This window comes from Leuciscus leuciscus (assembly GCF_965113295.1).
Source record: "Leuciscus leuciscus genome assembly, chromosome: 18".
Taxonomy (NCBI): domain Eukaryota; kingdom Metazoa; phylum Chordata; class Actinopteri; order Cypriniformes; family Leuciscidae; genus Leuciscus; species Leuciscus leuciscus.
In genome coordinates this window covers 10,565,852-10,580,630 of record NC_138742.1, presented here as the reverse complement: position 1 = coordinate 10,580,630, position 14,779 = coordinate 10,565,852, and the positions used below count along the sequence as shown (strand labels likewise).

General features: G+C 39.2%; 1 long non-coding RNA gene across 2 annotated transcripts in view; it reads left to right on the top strand.

The window, feature by feature from the left end:
• The window catches only part of LOC309481394, a 14,354-nt gene extending 107 nt beyond the window's left edge, over positions 1 to 14,247 (top strand). The window contains exons 1-4 of one of the 2 annotated variants that reach the window (XR_014199993.1): positions 1 to 3,463; positions 3,603 to 3,808; positions 3,908 to 4,024; positions 11,747 to 14,247. The exon at positions 1 to 3,463 is cut by the window's left edge and continues 107 nt beyond it. This is a non-coding gene — a long non-coding RNA (uncharacterized lncRNA). Of the gene's footprint in view, positions 3,464 to 3,602; positions 3,809 to 3,907; positions 4,750 to 11,746 lie in introns of those variants that run through there. The other variant, XR_014199994.1, reaches the window with a different exon arrangement.
• The last annotated feature ends 532 nt before the right edge of the window (positions 14,248 to 14,779 follow it).

The window sequence follows — 14,779 nt, the reverse complement described above, 5'->3', positions numbered from 1 at the left end:
TGTTTTTTTTATTTTATAACTGCCTGCAGTAATAACTGCCTGCCTTTTGGTAGTAAAAAGTTAAGTAACATTTTGTTTTGTTTTCAAGTAAATAGTAAAGTATTGAATAACTTTATGAGGTGCACCGACTTTTTAAATAATTAAAATGCATTAGTTTCCTGTGTTTATTCAGTATTTAGTGAGTTTAGTGACAAATATCAATTTGAAAACCTCTCTGTATATAGACATATTCATAATGTAGTCAAGTTTATACGTAATGTGCATAAGGGGAAAAAATCTGTCTGAGATAAAAATCTGAGATACATAGTTTGCTGCTTAGTTTAAACAAGCTCTGTGCCACCACCCAAATTTTTGTAAAGATGCAATGCAGAGTATAACCTGTACTAATACCGGCTCTGCCCTAGCCTGGCAAGCCAGACCTAAATCAAGATGTTAGGTCTGGCAACTCACCATTGGCACGGCTCAATCCAAGGGGCGGAATAAACGGTTGTCTCTGAAAATCCCTCTGCACGCAATAGGATGGCGCTACAACCAATCAGAGCAACGAAGAAGGCTAGTTGTTATATTAAACTTTTGCCGTATCCAGTCGGCAAAACTCCGAACACATCTTCCTTTTTTAAAAATGACTTAAGTGCCGTTCTTTGCTCTTTTCTCAAAGAAAAGCTACGATACGAAAGACCGCTGTTCGCCAGCAGCAGCAGCTCTTCTTTGTTTTCAAGTAGCAGGGAACCGTCGCAACTCTGTCGTCATTATGTTAAGCCCGCCGCGCCTACTCTATACACGATGTGATTGGCCTGACCTGAGTTTGGTTTTTCCAGCTCGAAAGTCAACGGAGAGTTGCTAGACCACACTGGCTGCAAAATACATTTTGCTGCCGCTAGGGTGCGTCTAGATTCCATCCCAAGTATCAGCAGTTCGGATGTGACTTTGGTAAATGAAATGCCGCATGAAATGTTGCTGTTGTTATGAGAAACTCATTTTTTAGTCAGTTGTCAATTAGGTGTTATGGCAGAAGCTATAACATTCAAACGTTGCAGTGTAAATACTGCTCTAGAATAATATTTGATATGTGGTACTGATTGTTAAGATGGTATTTTGCTGTTAAAAATCAAGCTCAGTTGCTGTTATTTCACCATAAAGGCATTAACTGTAGTCAGCATATTGACTAGTACCCCATAAAGCATTGCTGACAACTGCAGCTCTCGTTCTAAATTAACTTGGCATTTTAGATACTCATATGTTTGGATTACATCTCTAAGAGCCTCATTTTAGTTCCCAAAGCAATAAGTCACAGGTTGGTAGTTTCAGTGCCTGCCTGTTCCAATGAAATCCGAGCGGTCCCGTCAGATGGGCCTGTTAAGTGGGCTTTGCTTCTAATGCCCCTCTTATTGCCTTCATCACCATGCTACAGTGGCTTTATTTGCTCTGCTAAACTTCCTCATGGTTTTTTAATGCTTGTGGAATTGATTATTAACTGCTGTGACCATTCAAGGTTCTTCAGTTCTCAGGTGTGGAGGATTTTCAACCATGTGCTGTTGGATACGAGCTCAGGTGAGTCAATGGTCATACACTGTGGTGGCTTGTAATGATTTAGAAGAGCCTATATAGTGCTTTGGCAGATGAACGGTTGTGGATTCAAACCCTTAAGTCCTTAATTTGTCAGCATTATGACCATGATCAAGACACTTAAGGTCAACATGGCGTTCACATCCCATTTTATGTTTGGAATGTGACATTTCTGAGGGAAACAGAATATTTGGAAGTTTTATCTGAAATTCTTTGGATCGTGAAAAGTAAGCTTTCCATACCAGGAATGGGATCACCGCCACCCATGTTTGAGGATCAGAATGTGGAAGCTCACCCTTACCAATGGTAACTCATTTTGCAAACTGTTTTCTATTATCGTTGTAGCATTTATTGCATTTATGCTGACTACAATTGAATGACATTTTATTCTACATGGAAAAAAAACCCCTAAACATTGGTAATACCCCACTTGTGATATTTTAAGCTTTTTTGTGTCTTGGAAAGGATGCTTGCTAAATGAGACTACAGAGGTTGTCTGGGACATTAAACATCAGCTCTTGCAGACTATATTCTAACTCAAACTTTCCAACTTGAAGATTTTGAATAAAGATCAAAAGAGTTGTCAGAAGCATAATGGTGGTGGTGGTGGTGTAGTTCGTTTAGGCTATATTCTAACAAAACGTCACAGAATTATTTTCTGCACAACAGAACAACTTACAAATTTTGGCAAACTATCGATAAAATCTCAAAACAACCATTTTGCCATTAGGCTACAAATGTGTGGAGGGTCAGTGAGGAGAAACTATGAATTTGCCATAACAAATGTGTGGAGGATTAGGCCTAAAGGTGAGATGAAGATAAAGAATATGAATAAAATAAGACTATACATAGATTGAGATATTTGCTAGTTTATACAGCTTGTAGAACTACAGATTTAAACTCAGAAACTTTAATTATGAACTTTATGAAAGCAATGAATTCAGTCCCACGCTGACATCCTATAGCACCCGAAGTAATAGGACGTTTGACAGGCAGGTTTCAATTAGCGTGACTGCACGTCTTGTATCTTTTAATAAGAAATCCGCCGCTGCTGTGAGGGAAAAAGCTTCAATGCTCTCTGCTGCATCTTAATAAAAATATATAAAAAAAGAGAAGAACTGTGTTTCCACAGCAACTGGCACCTGAGTAACGGCGGAGACGTGCTTGAAAGCATCAGGTTAGAAAATGACATCTTTGCATCCTGACGTGTCCGCATTGATCCCGTGTCATACCCAATTACAGCGCGTGCTGTCGTACAGGCGCGTGCTATTCAGCACAAGACACACGCTGTCGCACTTCTTCTCAGATGCCTCAGGAAGTGGTTTTAATGAACACCTGCCCCCATCCCCTTTCTTTACCACCTTTCCATACACTTCTCATGTTTACCTTTGCGAAAAAAACGAAGCGACGTCGATTTCCGATTTGAATTCGGATGCGTCGAGAGTGGCGGTAACCTGCTTTGATTGGCAGCGTTTAAAACCGAGAAATCTCTCTGTTATCTTTAATTATACAACGTATTTATCTTTCATTGTGACCAGGAAATGATCAATACTCCCTCTAGATCTGATTCTTTATCCTAGTTCAACACTTTGAGGGTTATTTATTCATGGTATATGCCAGGTCTGATTATTTATAATCACATCTTGAGAGGAATCAATATTTTCTTTTCTTCTGAGAGAAGACTAAATGTATACCAGATTTTCTCCTGAGGTTTTAGTGCAATCTTTCACTCTTATGTTGACTGTATTGTCCCACTGCATCACTTGTTTCTAGGAGCAGCCAGCATTTGAAGTGCTCTACAGAACATGTTTGATACACTCACAAACTCTGGCCTCACGTTAAGCGCTTACACGCCGCGCGCGATTCGACCTGACGGAAACAACCCATGAAATCTCAGGTAGGTGCTTGATTCCGCCTGAAATGTGTACTTAGCCCTTGCGCGGCGAAGAGATCCGTTTGAGCACCACACAGTCAGCTCCTCTTTTACTCAGCCTCTTTCAACTGCCTGAACCCATTTTCTGCTTGTTTCGTTTCAGAGTCTCCTCACCGGGGGAACACGGCCGACAATAGACCCTAATTAAAGCGTGCTGTGGGCTGACAGAGCCCATTCTTCTCCACTGCGTCCCGTTTAAACTGGGCCTCCCTTCCTGTGCCATCCACACCCACCTCACTCCACTAATTTCAAGTGGAACCGTGAAGGCTTAATGGAAGACCTCGGATGACAGGGAGTCAACGCGACCTGGTGGGTCTCTTGAATAGTTTCTTTTGTGTTTTCCTTTCATACTGTTACAGCTCACAGTTTCTTCTATGCAATTGATTTAATTCCATATTTGTAATTTAGAGTTGTGGTCAGATTGCATTGGAGGCCCTTGGCATTCTGAAACACGCAGGAACGGGATCCACTAGCCCACAATCCATCCCTGGCTTTCCAACACTTCTGTTATCAGTTTGTGTTTCTGTGAGTCAAATGCATTAAAACAATTCTTGATAACTGGGGAAAAAAGATTGAATTTCCATCACACAACATCTATTCATTTTGTCAGACCATATTTCATAAGCAAAACAAGCAGCTGGATTTGGAAACTCAGTTTGTAATCAAACTGGGCAAAACAAACATCTTATCCTTAATGAAAAGAGTGGGAGGAATGCCAGCTAGACCATTACCAAACCTCCGCTGAAGCCCTTATAAGTACTTCACAAAATAGTCTGACAGATGGGCTACAGCTCACTACAAACCCACAAAACCACCTTGGTTGGTTTGGTCAGGCATAAACCCCACCGCATAATGTGGAAATCACAGGCTCACAGCCAGACCACATCAAATATCTAAGCCTGTTGTCCAAATGTCCAATCCAGGGATATTACCTAATGGACACTTCCGTGACCACCACAAACCTGGGAATAATTCTAGCAGCTGTGTTGGCTATGATGGTGACTGGGCTGGGCCGCATTAACAATAGGGCTAGGTGGGGCTGAAGCCTCAGGGCCGAGCAAGGAACGGAGTAGATTGGCGTGGCTGTCGGGAGCACCTGAACTTTTCCCGGTGGACTGATCGGCAACACACCACTCCCCCACATATTAAGCGCTGTTATTAAGTGGAGCACCTGGGAAACAAAGACCAAAAGTCATGTGATGAAATGGCTACCTGCTCATGGGCAGTGTTCTGGTTGTGCTTTAAATGTCTACAAATCATTCATATATTGGAAACACTTTACAATAAGGTTTCATTAGTTAACTACTTTAGTTAATATGATACTTCTACAGCATTTATTAATCTAAAATTAATTTGAACTTTTACTAATACATTATTAAAATCAAAAGTTGTGTTTGTTAAAGCTGCCGTCGGCAACATTTTTTTGATCATATTCAGTGTAATCGACACTATAATCCGACAGAACAACATAAATAAGGTGGTTTTAGAAAAAAACCCGAGCTTCTAACTCCACCTGGAGCGTGTTATTTGTTTTGCAAAAATCCAGCGCTCCCGCTTCATCAGGTCCAATCAGCGCAGGGGGGTGTGAGATCTGACTGTCAATCACAGGTCGTGCACACGCCACAGATCCCCCCTCACTCGCGCACGTTAATATCACATGCACACGCCACGCCTGAAGTTCGCCTGGAGATTGCATGAAGCGTGATGGCGGAGAGAAAATCTACTAACAAGCTTCCAATTCCTCGGTTATTGCTATCTATGGATAGATTAGCCAGGGCAACCTACCTCCGAGTCCATGGTGTTGATAGATGCTGAAGAGAAGGACGCGTTCACAGAAAATCAGGTACACACGCACAGTGACGCACTGACGAGCACGACCTCGATGGGAGGGTGCTCGCTGGTAGTGGGGAGGGGCATGAGAGTTGTAAACATTCAACATTTTGGCTAATCGACCCAATCTGCCAGACTTGCCGACGGCAGCTTTAACATTAAATAATGCACTGTGAACTAACAAACAATGAACGACTGTATTTTTATTAACTAACGTTTACAAAGATAAAAAAAATACTGTAACAAATGTTTTGTTCATTATTAGTTCATGTTAGTTAATACATTAATTAATGTTAACTAATGAAACCTAATGAAATATATATATATATTGAAGGGGGTGGATTGGAATCCACTGCTGCTTCAATGTATATGTAATGAGTGATTATAATCAAGGTATTAATGAATATGTCAGTATTTGATATCTGAATGCAGCTTGCTTGCTTAGCCCAGCTTCCAGAAATGAAATAGGGACATGTTTTGTGTTTGAGAAAGGTCTTCAGCGTGTTAAAACATATAGGGGTCATTGAAGTCTATAGTTTAAGGGACCATTTCTCAGTTAATGCCTATATTTTCCATTAAGACTAAAGTGTCCTATCCTGAGAGAAAGAACTTGTTATCTTGATGTTTTGAGACGAGACTCCTGTTTATAGTTAGAGCCTGGCCAAATCCAACCTTGGAAAAGATGTGTGTCGGTGTGTGTGTTAGTCTTCTTGCTTACAGGTTAAGGAACCACTGGCATTGTTGGAGATTGACTGAGTTGTTGTTCGAGACATGCTGGCACCCAGCAACCCAAATCTGCAACCTGGAAGGTCACGACGTGCCTAACTTCAGGGTCCGAGTGTCAGCTGCATAATCTATGGAGATATGCTTCAATCTATCTGCATATGTGTGGAAAATTACTATGTTTATGAATTTCTTTGCCAATCAGAATCATTCAACCTGTAAGCAATGACGTAGCTTAGACCTTGGAAATGGTATAACTACTGGTTTTCACAGAAGAAAAAATCACAGGTTTGGAATGGCACGTGAGTGAGGAAACACTGTTTTTAAAGAGCAGGTGAGGTAACTAGAAATGTGTTTCTAGCTGGTCTATGTCTATTTAAAATTTAAGACAGACATTGTTAATAAAACTGTCAAAACTCTGAGGAAACTTAGTAATTAGACACAATGGAAGACTGTGTTATTCGATTTTTTTATTTATTACTGTTATTATCCTTTGTCAATGACGAATTTGTTTCTGCAATCCGGTAGAACTAATCGAAGATAAATAAACACTGCACTTTAAACTCAAAGAGATATTAGCACAGCTTGGTTTATACTGACTCAAGAGTTCATTTTTTTTACATGTAAGGCTGGATATGTCTTGAAAGTCACTGCAGGACAACTAGAAATCCAGTGTTCCTTGCACTGGTATTATAACAGCTTGAGGCTGTGTATCCATGCACTGGGAAAGCTCATTTCAAACACTCGAGAGTTGCTGGAAAATGACCCGGCACATCCTGGTAACTCTTCACATGAATGAAAACATCTGTCAGAGCCTTCTTGCTGTGCAGAGACAGAAAATCGCCTGTAGGGTTTTTCTAAAGGCCTTGAGGCTAGATATCTAGACAACCAGCATCAACATGCTGTTCCACAGATGTAGTTTACTTCGAACATCACTTGAGTAATGAATGCACGGAAATGTTGAATCTGCTGGCAACCCTCGTTTGATACCTTTGAAGACTCTAGTCAATATGTATCTTCCCTAGTGTAGATAATCATCTTTTGGAAGATACTCATAAGTTTTCCATAACCTAGTGAGCTGCCTACAGACAGTATCATAGCAAAGTGAAATCTATGATGTGGAAGCTATTCTAAAAGGTACGCAGAAAAAAAACGTTGCCTTCTGAATTAATCTTTTTTTTATATATTTTTGAATTAAGTCTCTTTTGTTCACCCAGGTTCACCCAAAAAAACAGTATTGTGAAAGATTATTACAATTTAAACTAACTTTTCTATTTTAATATATTTTGAAATAATTTATTCCTGTGATGCAAAGCTGAATTTTCAGCATCATTACTCCAGTCTTCAGTGTCACATGATCCTTCAGAAATCATTCTAATATGTTTATTTGGTGCTCAAGAAATATATATATTTTTTGATTATCATCAATGTTATAATTAACAGTGCTTTTTTTTTCAGGATTCTTTGATGAATATAAAATAACAGCATTTATTTGAAATAGAAATATTTTGGGACATTATAAATGTCTTTACTTCCACTTTTGATTAATTTAATGCATCCTTGATTAATAAGAATGCTAATTTCTTTATTAAAAAAAACTTCTTTACTCCCCCAAAACTTTTCAACAGTGCTAAATACACTTCAAGGAAATTTAAGTTAATTTTAACTGACACAAGTAAAAATTCATTAAAGATATCAGACAAGTCGAGGAGAACTGAGCTTATTCATTTAATTCTAATGAAAATGTTTGTTTGTTTTCAATTATTCCATATTTTTTACAATTAAATTGTATATCATTTTTCTTAGTTATGTTTCCCCGTATTAGTGTACAGTAACAACATTTTTTCTACTTTTAGTTCAGTGAAGAGCAGTGAGAGGACAGGAGAGTAGAGGGAGAACAGAATATGTTGCAAGCCAGACTCAAACTTGTACCACAGCTCTAGTTGTCAGACCATACAGGTGATGAGTGTGACCTCATTGTCATTTAATGTTTTAAATGTATAATAAATTAAACATTGCCATTTCATAAGAGATTGAAACTTGTGACAACGTGACCTATTGGTTCGACATGTACGGCTCACTGATTTCATTTCCTGTACATTTTTAATAACATCATGCCCAATCAGAGGACTGTGGACTGTTAGTTCAGGGCCAAATATTCTGGTTAAATGGAGCAGAATGATTAGCAATGTTCTGACAGGTCGCTCGTTGCTGTGTGCAGGTCAGTGAGGAGATGTGTTAGGGCAGATCAGTTTCCAGACAGCTGCTGTTTCATTGGTTAACTGCCTCTAATAATTCGGAAATTTGATTTCAGGTATGCTCGCACGCACAGACATGCTTATGCTAACAAACAATATGACGTGTTTGTAAGCCGCAGATGTCATCTAGATGACTTGAGTTTCTCTGTCTGTTGTTTATGCAACAATTCAGTTAATTAATTACAGTAAAATATAAGCTTTCATATTACCCCTGCCTGTCCACTGGTGGAAACGCCTACAATGGGTACGTGAGCGTCGGAACTGGACCATGGACTAGTGGAAGAAGGTCGCCTGGTCCGTCTAAGTTCTAGTCCTGTTTTCTTTTACATCACGTGGATGGCCGTGTACATGTGCACCGTTTACCTGGGGAAGTGATGGCACCAGGATGCGCTGTGGGACGATGACAAGCTGGTGGAGGGAGTGTGATGCTCTGGGCAATGTTCTGCTGGGAAACATGGATCAAGGCATTCATGTGGATGGATATTTGAGACCAGGTACACCCCTTCATGACAATGGTGTTTCCTGGTGGAAGTGGCCTCTTTTAGCAGGATAATGCACACTACACACATTGTTCAGGAATGGTTTGAGGAACATGATGAAGAGTTGAAGATGTTGAAAATTCTCAAGATCTCAAACCAATTGAGCATCTGTGGGATGTGCTGGACCCATAAGTTCGATCCACGGTGGCTCCACCTCATATCCTACAGAACTTGAAGGATCTGCTGCTAATGTCTCCCACAAGACACCTTCGGGGGTCTTGAAGAGTCCATTCCTTGGCGAGTCGGACCTGTTTTGGCAGCACCCGGAGTGTATATATATATATATTCATTCTCATCTTCTGATTTGTTCAGTCCGTGATGTTTCATATACCCCATCCTTTCTCTTCATACCTTTTTTCAGTCTGTTTCTGGGTGCTGGCGTACAGCTCAGTTACACATGCTTCACCTGGTACTTCAACAGCAGTAGGCTCTCATGTGAAGTACCTCTGTCATTTATCTGTGTGTGTGTGCGTATGTGTGTCCGGCCCGCTGCCTGAGTCTGGGCTATGCGTATTCCTAGTCACACCTACTCTCGGTGGACTGAGGACCCCATCAAATTCTGTCTTTCTCATCTCATCTATTCATCATACTCTCATCTCCTCTGTGCCTTTTCTCTGTGTTAATCTGTAGTAGAGGATGGAAGCAGAGAATGAATGAATCACATTATCTATCAAGGCCATCGTGTAGGTCATTACTTGACGATAAACTCAAGCCAGTTATGATTACAGGCGGTGCAAATTAAAAGGCTGTCATCCAAACCATGAAGCCGCCCCATGATAAAGCACCTCAATCTTATACGTTTGAGCCCCTAAAGGAATATTACATCCAAAAATGAAAGCTCTGTCATTATCATTTACTCATATACTCTTATATACTCGTTACAAACCAGCATGACTTTCATTCTTCTATAACAAACAAAATCTTAAAAATACATTTATACTTTTATGGTGCTTTTTGGAGCTTAAATGGTGAAAGTTAATTTTTTTTACTATACTATTCTAAGGGGACTTTAGTAGCAGCACTAACTTTTGTGTTTTATTATCAGAAATCCTTGTTTATTCAAAATATACTTTATACATTAACAGTGTGAAATGTCTGATCATGAATGCCTAATATTTCCAAAACTATCACTCTGACTATTAAAACACTTTTTAGCTGTGCCAGGAAGCATTGTGTTTCGTTGAGAGTACTTTACACTCCAAAGGGACCTTATTAAATTAGCTAATGGAAAACATTTCACTGAGGATTTCATATGAAGAGCTGTTTCAGTCATGGGAGACAAGGCAATGTGTCCATGTGTGATAGATTTCAATTTTGAATGCGTTTCAAGTGGAGGGTAGAGGCTGTTGAGTTTGCTTGTCTATGTCTCAACATTGAAACAAGATGTGCTTAAATATGTCTCAGATTTCAGAAGTGATCTGGAAAAAAAAATCATATGAGCCATGTAGAACAACTGTAAACAGATAACATGCACAGCATCAGCATGCACATTTGGATAGACTATGGTTCAAAAGTTTGGGGTCATTAAGACATTTTTATTTATTTGAAAGAAATTAATACTTTTATTCAGTAATGTCGCATTAAAATGATCAAAAGTGATGGTATATACATTAATAATGTTACAAAAGATTACTATTTCAAATAAATGCTGTTCTTTTGAACTTTCTATTGATCATCCTGAAAATGTTTTATCACGGTTTCCACAAAAATAGCAGGCAGCCATTTTCAACATTAATAATAAGAAGAAATGGTTCCTTAGCAGCAAATCAACATATTAGAATAATTTCTGAAGGATCACGTGACACTGAAGACTGGAGTAATGATGCAGAAAATTCAGCTTTGCCTTCACAGAAATAAATGACATTTTAAAATATATTACAATAGAAAACAGTTATATAAAACTGTTTTTACTGTATTTTTGATCAAATAAATGTAGCCTTGGTGAGTATAAGACACTGGTCATATTTTATATATTATTGTCTGCCTGTCTTGTGCGGGGCTCCGTATGAATGTCATTGCATTAGATTAAAACATTTAAACACTTCAAAGCCATTTTAAAATTTATTTTATTACCAACTGTTTATTTTTAGTGTATGAAGTTATTTACATGTCATGCAAACATGGCAATACTGTACATAGTTAATGATAAACATTCATTTATCATTAAACAAAATGTATTAATGTCCATACATGATGTTTAGCAATAGCCTGCAATCCAGACCTAAATCTGAAAGATTAAGGGTCTGGCATCGACTAATGAAAATCGGCAAGCTCGAGGGGCGGCACCAAGCATGCATTTGAAAATCTCACTGCACGCAATTGGATAACACTACGACCAATAACAACAATAAACCTCATACCTCATACCTCATATGTTTACTAGTGACTTGGACGTCACAGCGCTGTCGTCTTCTGTTTAGCTCGCCTTTGGCCCGCCTATATCAGATAACCCGATGTGATTAGTGCAGCTCAGATCGAGGGGCATATTTAATGAGCATCATAGTTCGACACCAGAGTAACTCGCTGAGCAAATTCAACTTGTGCTCTCGCGAGAACTCTGGATTACCAGGGTAGTTTAGCAAAGGATTTCAGAGACAAAACTAATGCTGACACTACATAGCTTCGTTCATCCTGCAACAACTGCAGTGCTAACGGTAGCCATTTTGCTTAGTCAGACAACCACATGGGGCAGAAGTTGGTGATATCAAGCATATACTGTACTTTTTAAGGCCACTGCATGTCATAGATTCATGTCTTTCTGTCTTCTTGAATATGTAATTAATATAATGAATATCTAATTTGTATGCATGGACAGCCGTTGCTCACATGCATTAGCCAGGGTGGATTGCGAGAAATAGATCGGCTTTTCAAATGTGTTTTATCACCTCTTTCATCAGATTACTCAGCGAAAGCGACGTCCGTGGATACTCTTCGCAAACCGCGTGGCATTCCCCTTCTCCATTGCTCCCCGGGATAAAGAGATTGACCTCCTTCTAATGGAATTACAGAGCTGGAGAACATTGAGACAGAGAAGAGAGAAGACTGTGGAAAAGGACAGGCCGGTTAACCTTCTCATCTCGAGACCAGACGAGGAGCTCACAACCTTAATCCCTCCATAGTCCTGTGGATTAGGCCGTCCTCTTATCGCGGCTTTAATGCGGCGAGCTGCATTGTCATCTCCCTTTCTTTGCCGCGTAATTATCCCTGCTAGCAGCTTCCAGACTCATTATTTTTATCATACCACTTCCTGTACGACCAGTGGGGGGTCCAGTGATTCAGGCCCCTATCAAATATGGCTTGGATTTGTTCCTCACAATGAGCTGGTGAACAGACCGCTCTCATTCTGTCGCGGTTCTACCCAGAATTCCATGTTTATCCTTCATTTGCTCACCCTCATGTCGTGCAAAACCCACACGACTTTCTTTGTTCCATGGAAGGCAACAGGTAACATGCACCCTGGTTTTCTAGATCATTCCCTGTCGCCTGGTCATGCGCTCTGTTTACTTGTTTAGCGCGGCAGACCTGAATGAAAGCTCGAACCGTGACACCGTCACAGATGAAAGCCGCTGTCTGGGGAACGCTGTCATTGAGGTGAATGACAGATTCACTCCTCCATACTGTCACAGCTGACAGGGATTCATCCCTCCCAAATAAAAGCTTTCAGGAGCTCCATTGTTTGTTACATCATTTCTTTTTTTCGCCCACACAGGCGCACAGTCACAAATAATTCATGGTTTGTTTTGTTTTATTATGTCATGCTCTGAACAACTTGAATTAGAGCTCTCTTACAAATGGGAAATATTTACATAAAAACAATAATCTTTGTTCAACTTGCCAGCATGGCCCAGCCCTTCCCGATCCGAGCAACAACGTTCCTTACTCTATTCTGTTTCCTTATTTTGGTATCTTTTCCTCCCTCTAAAACAAGAGAGTTGATCTATGTTAAAGAAAGTTTGAGCATATTTGCTCTCTGAGCTCATGCTTTTCAGTGTGTCGCCCCATATACTACAACATTAACTGTTGAAACCTGTCGAGAAAGAACATTTCAGCACAAAATGAAAAGGATAAAAAGTCAATTATTAACATTTCCCCCCAAAGTTTTCATTACTGTAATGTAAAAAATTAATTAGCACTGCTGTAATGCCCAAATCGAATGGGAATTTTTGTGGGAGAACTACATAATTAGCATAGAAATATCACAATGCAAAAATGTTAATGGTCTGCTTTTTTTCTTTTGTTTTTTGGATAAAATATGACAAACATTGACAGGTTGGGACTTCTTTTTTTTATTTAAATTAATTTTCTATTTTTGGAATCATTTACATTGAAGTATAAATGTTTAAAGTACTGTAAGTATGCAGTATTTTATAGACACAAGCTCATGCTCTGAAATATTGTGCTATGACACTTGTGTGGTCAGTGCAAGTTTGAATAAAGCTCATAACATTTCCCAATCCCTTTTTCTCTCTTTATCTTTTTCTGACCTCTCTATACTTTCCTTCACATATAAGCGGTAAAAAGCCCAAAACAAGTAGCAGAAACCTCACAAAGCTTTGTAAACAGTCAGCCTGATGTTTGCAAGCATGTGTTTAGGTGTGACAGTGTTAAATGCAACACTCTTGTACATCCGCAGACCTCCTGCTCTATTATATTACTGGTTTTGTATTAAAACTGGTTTTGCTGTGAGTTTTGGCTGTGCTTTGCTCTGACAATATTACTGAAACCTCTTTGGCTTCATTGGAGCTGGAAAATAAAGGCTGACTTTACTGTAGAAGTGCAGACTCATGCACATTTTCTTAGCAATTGAAAAGTAACCTTCATACCTAGTTTCAGCCAATGTTCTCCTCTCTAACAATAGATGGCAGTCTTGTATCCATAGTTCTTTGGCTCCGTCTGGGTCTCAGGCTCAGTCTGTGTTCAGTGTTTCAGTGATTTATGGGTAGTGTGTGCAGGGGACTCCAGGCCTATTGTTTGTTCTCACAGACAATAGTGAGAGAGGTCACCGTATTGAAGAGCGGGGTTGTGTAAATGCGGCCCCTGTGGGTTTTTTAGACCACAGAATACCTTTCCAGCATAAAAGACACTATGTATTTTTAAAGCATTGAAAATGCAAAGGTTTTGTCTCTATTATATTATGTAATTTGCATAAAACACATATTTCCTTTTGGAGTGTTGGAGTAAAAAAAAAAAACACTTTGACCTATGGTGCATGATGAACAGTGACTGCAGCAGTAGAGCCATACAGAATCTGCAGACTTTCTGGGTAAAAATCTGTGGAATACTTTTTAAAAGATTTAAATGAGGTAAACGTGTTAAACTGAGCTTAGAGGACTCAACTCTTTTTGATAACTAAAGACACATATTCAAAACTCATTCAGAATTCAAGTAGAAAAGGACAGTTCAGGGAGACAAACTTTGATGTGGTATTTAAAAAAAATAAAAAAAAGTTTTTAAAAGCCTGGAAGGATGGATGGATGGATGAAGGAATAGATGGATAGGCAGACAGTTAGGTAAGTGGATGGATGGATGGATGGATGCGCAGGCACTTAAATAGGTAAGATGGATGGATGGATGGATGGATGGATGGATGGATGGACAGGCACTTTCAGTTTTTTTTATTCGCTTTTATACTATTTTCACAAGTTAGGTGTACATTTTCAGAACTCTTAGTGCTAATATCACAACAGATCATCAAAAGTGCACTTTTTTCAAATATTTCATTAAGTTTTCAATTATGTTAGCACAATACACAAAATCACAAAGTATCCTTTTCACAACACAAAGTAAGTGTTTCATAAATGTTTAATTCACAGTCACTGCCTTTCATAAAGCTCTTACTATCAAACTTTTGATTTGCATCTCTTCTTGTTCAGTTTACTACATTTGTCTATGATTTAATCCAAATGATCTTAATGGTTAATCAATGAATC